Consider the following 11,197-nt stretch of genomic DNA (forward strand, 5'->3'; position numbering starts at 1 on the left):
GAATTGCCATTTGACCCAGGAATTCTATCCCTAGGAATTTACCCTAAGAAAACAGGATCACAGATTCAAAAAGACATATGTACCCCTATGTTTATCATACCACTATGTACAATAGCCAGAAATGGAAGCAACCTTAGTGTCCATCAGTAGATGAATGGATAAAGAAGCTGTGGTACATATACACAATGGAATATTATTCAGCCATAAGAAGAAAACAAATCCTACCATTTGCAACAACATGGATGGAGCTAGAAGGTATTATGCTCAGTGAAATAAGTCAGGCAGAGAAAGACTAGCACCAAATGATTTCACTCATCTGTTGAGTATAACAACAAAGCAAAAACTGAAGGAACAAATCAACAGCAGATTCACAGAACCCAAGAATGGACTAACAGTTACCAATGGGAAAGGAACTGGGGAGGGTGGGTGGGAAGAGAGGGATAAGGGGATTAAGGGACATTATGATTAGCACACATAATATAGGGGGGCACAGGGAAGGAAGTATAGCACAGAGAAGACAAATAGTGACTCTACAGCATCTTACTATGCTGATGGACAGTGACTGTAATGGAGTATGTGGTGGAGAATTTATAATAGGGGGTATGTAGTAACCACATTGTTGCTCATGTGAAACCTGAGCATAAGATTGTATATCAATGATATCTTAATAAAATATAAAAAATAAAAAATAAAGTGTCAAAATTTCATAAAACAAACGATAAAAATAGAAGTGATTCTGAAGAAATAAAGATAAAGAGAGTTAAGCCAAGTTATATTTAATTAGGTTTTATAAACATATTTGATCATGAAGTGAGAAAACCACAATGTATTATTTGCAGAGATACACTGGCTAATGAAGCAATGAAACCATCAAAACCTACATGGAATTTTCATACAAGCCATTACGAATAAATTTTTGAAAAAATAATAACTTGAAAGAAACAGTTCTGGTTTATAAGCAACAGAAGATATTTAGTATGCTATATGCAAATATTAATATTAATAATCTAAAAGATACTTTCAGTGAACACAGATTTTACATTGCATTTTTTTGTATTCTATGTTCAGATTATGTTTTTGAAATGTAACTCCATTAAATCTAATAAAAATCAGGATTTTATATATGTCTTATTTTACTTTTATATTAATACATTTTTATTGTATGTTGGATGTATTATCTACAATGGATATGAGCCACAGATCAGCCTATATTTTGGCTTAGTGCTTTGCTTTTCTGACTTTATTAGAGAGTCACCTGGGGAATCTTGTTAAAATGCACATTCTGATTTAGTTTGTTCATAAGGCCTGGTACTCTGCATTTGTAAAAGTTCCTAAATGATGCTAATGCTTCCAATCTACGTTTCACAAATGTGAGTGTCAAGCAATTGTACTTCTCTTCTATACTATCTCACTTTACTAACACTGAGAAGTTTGTGTATGGCTTGAAAAAGAGTAGAGCAGGAAGCTGATAGATATAAAAGAAGTTTTGAATGTGTATGTCTTAATTTGACTTGATATGGAATCTTATCAGAAGATAACTGGAATTTCCCTGTGGGGTCATGATTCTATAAGGACACCCAAAAGTGAATACTCTTTTATTCTTTCTTTGGGTAATAGGAATATGCTCTGTCCAGATACACTAATTCTCTTTCACTTGTGAATCTCTGACTCAAGTGCAGGTCCCTTTTGACTGTGACAGAGAATCTCAGCACCCCTGGAAACTACTACCTGTTTCCATCTGTAAATACCTTCCTCAAGGCTGAGATTGTAGCACATAGCTTTAATTGCTCAAGGGCTAGAGCTAACTAACACTTTAAAAAGGAGGACAGGGTTGTATTCCTTGTTCACAAAAGCATAAATTAACAAAGGGTAGATACGGGGCCTGAATGACACCTTCCCTGACCTTCACTATTATAATGTGACATCCACAAAAAAACAGTGAGGGGGGCTTGCAGATTCCAGTAATAGCAATGTAGCATGTTCAGACTAAATCTCCAGTAGACATAATAAAAACTGAGATACCAGGTAGGAAAAGCAGCACACATATAAAATCACCCAACTATACACAAAGGCACTGGATCATGATCACAATAAGATAGAAATTGGAAGGGAGCCTTTCTTTGAGAGATAAGAAAGATAAGAGCCTGGTTATATTTATAAAACTAAAGCATTTTTATCTGTCTCAATCCCCACTCTTCCCATGGCTCAGGACATCAGAAAACGGCAGATTAGTGTGTCAGAGACAATATTTGAGACTGGTAGAACAGATAAAAATTAGGAGGCAGAGAATCTTGGAAGGAAGGGGTCAGATACTTGGATGCTCCAAAATCTGTGTGTGATATGTAAGAATCACTGAAATCCTTGGCTAATTACTAATACAACTGTAGAGGAGACACTAGGGTCTGGTGAAAAGCAGTCACTTTAAGTTGGAGGAAGTGAACAGAGATTTCAACTGCTGAAATAAACAGGAAAGCCTGAGTTTGATATTTGAACCTAGCTAAGCTAATTATCTGATAGAATAAGAATTAATCTTCAGGGGAAGATAATCAAATTCAGAGTCTCTACAATGTATCTATCATAGTCTTTAGTATCCACCTAAGAAAACATTCAATAGGTGAAAGAACAGGAAAATTTGACCTGTATGGAAATAAAAAAGGCAGAATATCCAGTGTAAGATAAGACAGAGTAACTACAATGTGCCCTATTTATGCCACAAATTAAATCTAAAAGGGGAAAAAAGTAATAAAGTAACTACCAGAAGACTTTGAAAGTGGAAGAAAGAAGTCATATTGGCTGGGACTTTAAGACTCAACGGATTACTTTTTATTTTTGCCTCCTGGTAATTAAAGTAAGTTGCAACTCAGAAATGTGAATGAGTGAAAAATTAGTACTAAGGGAAGCTGACTCTCTGGCCAAGGCCTGATAATAAGCCTGACCTAGGGGACAGTACCCTTTGGACTACACCAGACCTACTGTAGGCAAGCACTACAAAAGGAGCTGCTCCCCGGCCCTATACCAGTGGGGTTTTCAGAGACTGTGGAACACTTTTGTCAATCACGAAACTCATCTTTAAATATAATGCTGTAGATAGGTTAAAAGGAAAGCATTAGAAAAAATATTCCATGAAAATAGTAACTAAAAGAAAGCCTCAGTTTTTTTTTTAATACCAGACTAGTGAGCTTTAGGGCAAAGAAAATTTTGAGGGCTAAACATAGAAATTCACCAAGAAGACAATACAACCTTAAATGATTATGTTCCAAATAAAGATCTTCAAAATACATAAAGCATACATATTTATGAAAAGTACATAAAAATGGACAGAACTGGGAGTAGTAATTAAAAATCCATCATAACTGGGAACTTGAGGACACTCTCTCAGCAATCTCTAGAGCTAGTAGACAAAATCAGCAAAGAGTAAAAAAAGGAACAGTACCACCTACCAGCTGGATCTCATAGACATTCAGAGAACATGCCATACATCACCAGCAGAATGCACATTCAAGTGCACATGGAGCATTCACCGAGATAGACCTTGTCCCAAGTCATAAAATTAACCTTAAATAATTTAAAGCACAGAAATCATGTAAGGAAGTTTCTGACTATAGTAGAATTAAATATAAATTAATAATAAAGCAATAACAAGGAACTCTCCCCTCACTTGTAGTTGACACATATGTTTCTAAATAATTCTGGGGTAAAAGAGGAAGTGCCAAGGAAATTCTAGTATGTATTGAACTCAATGAAAATGAAAATGAGGGAGTGTTGCTGATTCAGTGCTCAGAGGAAAAATTATAGCATGAAATGCTTATATTAGAAAGGAAGAAAAGTTTTAGATCAATAATCCGAACGATGATTTGATAAACATTTTTTATAAAGAGGGCTACATAGGAAATATATTTTTGTTTTCCTAGTAACACAAAATTTTAATCTAGAGTTCTATTTATTATTTTTAACAACTTTCTAAAAGGCAAAAAAAAATAATTAAGCTTGAAGAGCATATGAAAATCTACATTTCTCCCTCAGGGATCAAAAAAGAACAAATAAATTTACAGTTAACAGAAAAAAGGGAAGAATAGATATAAGATCATGAAATGGAAAATATAAAAATATTAAAACAAATCAATCAAACTAAAAGCTGGTTCTTTCAAAAGATCAATAAAAACTAATAAGCTTCTTGAAAGACTGATAAAGAGAGAAAAACAAAAAGGAGGGCGGACATAAATTCCCACTATCAGAAATGAAATAAAGTATCACTACACCTGTCACAGACACCAAAAGGATAAGGGTACATACATAAATTCAAAACAGAAATGAACTGGAAAAATTCCAAAAACTGAATTCAAAACTAATTCAAGTTGAAGTAGGTATATTACGTTTTCTTTTTTTTTTTTTTTGGTTAAACATCTTAGTGAGGCTGCCATGGTAGCCCTGCTCTGCAAGCTTCATCATGCCACTCAAGGGAGACAAGAAGAAAAAACAAACCAGGAAGATGGCCAAGAAAGAAGATCCAGCAAACAATTCTGGGGGCAAGGCCAGAAAGAAGTGGTCTGAAGGCAAGTTCAGGACAAGCTCAATAATTTAGTCTTGTTTGACAAAGTGACATATGACAAGTTCTGTAAGGAAGTTCTCAATTATATGCTTATAACCCCAGCTGTTGTCTCGAGAGACTGAAGACTCATGGTTCCCTGCCCAGGGCAGCCCTTTAGGAGTTTCTTTGTAAAGGACTTATTAAATTGGTTTCAAAGCACAGAGCTCAAATATTTTACACCAGAAACACCAAGGGCAGCATGCCCCAGCTGCTAGTGAAGATGCATGAAGAGGTCCCACCAACTAAATTTTGAAAAGTAAAATTTTATTAAATCAAAAACAAAATAGATAATCCATTTAGCTTTATAATTATTTAATTAGTAGTTAAAATCCTTCCAAAAAAGAAATCTCCAGGACCCAGATGTTTTCACTTGCAAATTCTACTAACATTTAAAAATAGTAAATAATTTCAACTCTAACTCTACACAAACTTTTTGAGAAAATAAAAGAGTAGAAGAGTTCCTAATGAATTTTATGAAGCTACCATTACCCTAATACCAAAAGCAAAGATAATACAAAAAAAAGGAAACCACAGTCCAGTATCTCTCATAAACATAGTCACTACAATTCTCCAAAAATTTTAGCAAATAGAATTTAGTAATTTAAAAAAATTGAGGTTTATTCCAGGAATGCAAGGCTGGTTCAATATTCAAAATTCAATCAGAGTGATATTACAAAGATGATGGAGTAAGAGGTCCAAACCTCCTTTCTTCAACAAAGATCAACAATTAGACATCTATCCATGAAAAACAAACCAATAGTTTTGGGAGAGCTTAGGAATCCATTTAAGAAACTTTAGCAACACAGTGGAATAAAATACCTGAAAATAACTGCCCCAAGATGGAAGGAAGGACAACTTCATTTTTTTTTTTTTGAGAGGGCATCTCTCATATTTATTGACCAAATGGTTGTTAACAACAATTAAATTCTGTATAGGGGACTCAATGCACAGTCATTAATCAACCCCAAGCCTAATTCTCGTCAGTCTCCCATCTTCTGAAGCATAACGAACAAGTTCTTACATGGTGAACAAGGTCTTACATAGTGAATAAGTTCTTACATGGTGAACAGTGCAAGGGCAGTCTCAGAAACTTTCGGTTTTGATCACGCATTATGAACTATAAACAACCAGGTCAAATATGAATATTCGTTTGATTTTTATACTTGATTTATATGTGAATCCCACATTTCTCCCTTATTATTATTATTTTTAAATAAAATGCTGAAGTGGTAGGTAGATGCAAGATAAAGATAGAAAACATAGTTTAGTGCTGTAAGAGGGCAAATGTAGATGATCAGGTGTGTGCCTGTAGACTATGTGTTAATCCAAGCTAGACAAGGGCAACAAAACATCCACGGATGCAGAAGATTTCTCTCAAAACAGGGGGGGGTGAGGTTCTAAGCCTCACCTCTGTTGGTCCCCAATTTCTCTCCTGATGGCCCCCCTGCAACTGTGCCTGTCTTAGGTAGAACAACTTCATTTTGCTTGCATCATTCCATCCCCAAGGCCAGCACTGCTTCAGTGCCAAGAAGGAACTCTCCAACCAGGAGGAATTTCCCTCACCAGGAAAGGGAAGGCAGGGTGAGTGACAAGCTTCCTCAGATTTTCAGGGCACTACAGAAAGGACTTGCTTTGGTTTCACTCCACCTAGAGACCAGAAGAGCTGAGAAGTATACAGAAGGTTAGGAACAAGGGAAAAGAGAAAACGGCAAGGGTTACCAGTAGTAGGTACCCAGGGGGAATAAACATGGTTTCCAGTTACTTGCTTTGTAGAGGACCCCAGCAGCTTTTGCCACAAGAGAAAACAGTAGTCGGCACAACTACTGTGGACCTCTTGAAAACCTGACCAGTTTTGAGTCCATATATTTTGTGTTCCAAGATGCCAGCCACGTAAGTCGCACCCTGCTCTCTCCCCTCCAACTCCATTGAAGCCTAGGATCTGCACCAGCAGACATCCCCAGACTTAATAGCTGAGTGAATGCAAGACACCCTTGCATCTGACCCCTGCTACTCTAGACCCTTGCAGCTGACCCTCACTACTGTATGCACAGTCAGGGTTAGCCCCTACAACTGTGTACCTGCAAGCTCTCAGCCCAACTCCCAACACTGCCATCTATCGCTATGTAATTCTACGGTGAGACCCTATAGCCACAGAAAGGCATACCAACAGCCAGGATCCCTGTAGTTGCTTATGGGCCTGGATCCAGGCTTGTCTTCCATCCATATCCTGCACCACTGGGCTTACCTGCAGCTAGCCCCTCCAGTTGTGTACCTGTATACCCTCAATCTATAAATAGAAACCAAAAGAAAGCAGGGATAGCTATAGTCATATCAGACAAAATATACTCTAAGTCAAAAACTATAACAAGAGACAAAGTAGGTCATTGTATAAATATAAAGGGGTCAATTCATCAAGAAGATATAACAATTGTGAATTTATATATATCTAACATCAGAGCTCCTAAATATATGAAATACTAAAGGGAGTAATAAACCATAATACGCAAATAGTAGGGAACTTCAACACTTTCAAAATGGACAGGTCATCCAAACAGAGAATCAATAAGTGTTGAATCTGAACTATGGGCTTCACAGACATATAGAACACTCCACCCAATGTCAGCAGAATACACCTTCTCAAGTGCAGATGGAACATTCTCCAGAATACATCATATACTAGGTCATAACACAAGTCTTAACAAATTTAAGAAGATTGAAATCATATCAAGAATCTTTTCTGAATACAAAGGTATGAAACTAGAAATCAATAAGAAGAGGAAAACTGAAAAAAATAACAAGCATGTGGAAATTAAATAGCATACTCCTTTGAGTATTATGATCCTTTGAACAACCAAATCGTCAAAGATTAAATAAAAATGGAAATAAAAAAATCTTAAATGAAAATGACTGAAAACTCTGACATTGATGAAAGAAACCAAAGACACAAATAAATGGAAAGATAGTCCATGTTCATGGACCAGAAGAGTTAATATTGTTAGGAAGTACTATCCAAAGCCATCTACAGATTCAATGCAATTCCTATCAAAATTGCAGTGATATTTTTTTCACAGAAATAGAAAACACAACTCTAAAATTTGTAAGGAAATACAAAAGACCCCAAATAGTCCAAGAAATCTTGAGGAAGAACAAAGCTGGAGGTATCATACTTCCTGATTTCAAACTGTATTACAAAGCTGCAGTAATCAAAACAATATGGTACTGGCACAAGAATAAACATATAAACCAATGGAACAGGATTGAAAGCCCAGAAATAAACACTTGCATACACAATATACTAATATTTTATGAGGAAACAAGAATATACAATGGGGGATAGTCTCTTCAATAAATGGTGCTGGAAAAACTGGATAATCTCATGAAGAAGAATGAAATTGGACCCATATCTTACACCACTCACAAAAATTAACTGAGAATAGATTTAACATAAAATCAGAAACTGCAAAATTCCTGTAAAAATATACAGGGTAAAAACACCCTGACACTGATATTGGCAACAATTTTTTTTTTTGGATTTGACACCAGAAGCCTAAGCAATGAAAGAAAAAATAATAATAGTAATAAGAAGGACTACATCCAGTTAAAAAAGCTTATACACAGCAAAAGAAACAATCAACAAAATAAAAAGGCAATCTATAGAATGGGGGAAAATATTTGCCAACCTTCTATCTGTTAGGGGTTAATGTATAAAATATATGAAGAACCCTTATAACTCAATAGCCAAAAAGTAAGTCTGATTAAAAAATAGAAAATATGAATAGACATTTTTCCAAAGAAGACTACAGGCCATAGATATGGCAAATAGGTACATGAAAGGTGCTTAACATCGTTAATCATAAGGGAAATGGAAATAAAAACACAGTGAGATATCACCCCACACCTATTAGAATGGCTATCATCAAAAAGACAAGAGGTAATAAGTGTTGATGAGGATGCAGAGAAAAGGGAATCCTTGTGTAGTGCTAGTGGAGATGTAAACTGGTGTAGCCACTATGGAGGTTCCTCAAAAAATTAAAAATAGAACTACCATATGATCCAGCATTCCCACTTCTGGGTATGCATCCAAAGAAAATGAAATCACTCTTTCAAAGAGAGATCTACACCCCATGTTCACTGCTACATTGTTCACAATAGCCAAGATATGGAAATAACCTAAGTGTCCAATGATGGATGAAGAGATAAAGAAACACGCATATGTACACACTGCCATAATAAAGAAGGAAATTCTGCCATTTGAAACAACATGGATGCATTATGTTAAGTGAAATAAATTAGACAGAAAAGAGAAATAATATATGGTAACTTACATATGGAATCTAAAAGTGTTTAATTGGCAGAAAAAGAATATAGTGAAGGTTGTCAGGGTCTGGGCTGGAGGAAATGAGGAGATATTGATCAAAGTATACAAACTTTCAGTTATAAGATAATTTCTGGTGATTTAATGTACAACAGAGTGATAATAGTTACCAATACTGTATTGTGTACTTGAAAGTTGCTATGAGAGTAAATTTTAAATATTCTCACCATAACAGCAATAACTAAGTAACATTATTTGAGGTGAAGGATGTATTAACTAACTTTATTGTGGGGAACATATTATAATATATACATGTATCAAATTACCACATTGTATACCTCAAACTTGTACAATGCTATATGTGGATTATATCATGTAAAGCTGGAAAATAATTTCAATGAACAACTAACAAAATCTAACAAAATAAATATGAGATCTATATGTTGAGAACTGAAAGTAAACTAAAACAAATGGTGATATGTACTTAGCTATAGGTTGGAATACTCAACTATGTAAATATTTTTTTCTCCCTAAGTTAACTAGATTTAATACAATTTCAATAAAAATCCTAGCAGAATTTGTTGTACCTCTAAGTAAGCTGATTGTAACGTTTGAATGAAAAGGCAAAGAAACTAGAGTAGCAAAAACAATTTTGAAAAAGAAAAGTAAACTTGGAAGAATCATACTGTTTAATTTTTGAACTTACCATAAACCTATTATATTCAAGACATGGTGATATTGGTGAAGGGATAGACAGCTAAATCATGATACAGAAATAGACACTTAAATTGACTTTTTGACAAAGTTACTAAAGAAATTCAGTGGAGAAAGGATGGCCTTTTCAGCATATGGTGTTGGAACAATTAGACATCCATATGTAAAATAATGGCTCTCAATATAAATATCACTCCTTATATAAATATTAACTGAAAATGGATCATAGATATAAATGCAGAATTTTTAGAAGACACCATAGGAGAATACCTCTGTGACCAAGATACATCAAAGAATTTGTTGCCATTACATTGAAAATACAACTAAAAAATGTTGAATTGGACTTAACAAAATTAAAAACTTCTGATTATCAAATTCATCATTAAAAAAATTCACAGGTAAACCATAGACTGGGAGAATATATATGTGAAAATGTACTGGTATCCAAGATATGTATAGAATTCTTACAATTCAGTAGGACTTGGAAACACTTTTAAAATTAGATGGACTTATTTGTGAATAAAAAGATAAATAGAAGGACAGGTGTAATAAATAAACTACAGTATATAATGTTAATTATAGAATTTAGATGTTAGATATATGGCTTTCACTGTAATATTCCTTCAACTTTAAATTTCAACATTTCTGTAATGTTTAAAATATCATGTCTTTATAATGTCAATAATTAACCATTGAAAAATGATCAAGCTTTACTAGACAATGTAACTACCTTATAAAAGAAAAGCTAAGTTCTGTGGGAATTGTGAGAACACCTGTCAAGAAAAACATTTCTTTAATATGGGGAAAATATTAAGATCATTGGCAACATTGAATACACTGCATAATTCATGAGAAACATGACAGCCAAACTAGGAAAGCTAGAGTAAAGAAGGTACTAGACAGCTTTCACACTCACTTCAATATTTTATACAGATAGGCAAGAATTTTTATTTCCATAGGCATAATAACACTGGGTCAGAAAAATATCTTTCAATAAACTTGATCAAAAAATCAACTTCTTTTTGCCCAATTTTTAAAATTCAGAGTTTTGGAGAAGTTTATGAAAGGGTCACACATTCAATTATGTAGCTAAAATATTTTATTTATGTATTATTTATTTGATGCCTTATTAGTTCAGCAGTTTTAGAAGAATATATTTGTAATCTTCTAGGAAAAGTGAATCCTCAGATTGATAATGACATATCTTCTTGTCTTGTTGGCAAGATTTTTATTCACTGCTTTATTTCTTAGATGTAAGGACATGTACTTTCAGACTCAAATGAATGCAACAAGCAACTCTTTTCTGGGATCCTTTCATGAATAATACATTAATAGGCATTCAGAATTTTATAGTCACCTCTTACACTTAAAAGTGAGAAGAGGAGAGGGATGAACTAATTTTTAGGAGGCAGTGTTTTCAGGTTCTCTACTGTTTCACTTTATGAAGTCATCCTTACAAGTGACTCTTTGATTATACAATGTAATGGCATATACTACCTACATTACTATTGAGTACAAAGCTTTAAAACTAAGAATTTGATTTAATGGACACTTTTGTCTTTAGGGAAACTCAAGCCTGG

The 11,197-nt window shown here is 34.4% G+C and overlaps 1 pseudogene; it reads left to right on the plus strand.

Annotated features, from left to right (window-relative positions):
* Positions 1–4,447: 4,447 nt before the first annotated feature.
* Positions 4,448–4,816, plus strand: LOC118928031 (40S ribosomal protein S25-like; annotated as a pseudogene).
* The last annotated feature ends 6,381 nt before the right edge of the window (positions 4,817–11,197 follow it).

Source organism: Manis pentadactyla, chromosome 11, assembly GCF_030020395.1.
Source record: "Manis pentadactyla isolate mManPen7 chromosome 11, mManPen7.hap1, whole genome shotgun sequence".
In the NCBI taxonomy this organism is placed as follows: Eukaryota; Metazoa; Chordata; class Mammalia; order Pholidota; family Manidae; genus Manis; species Manis pentadactyla.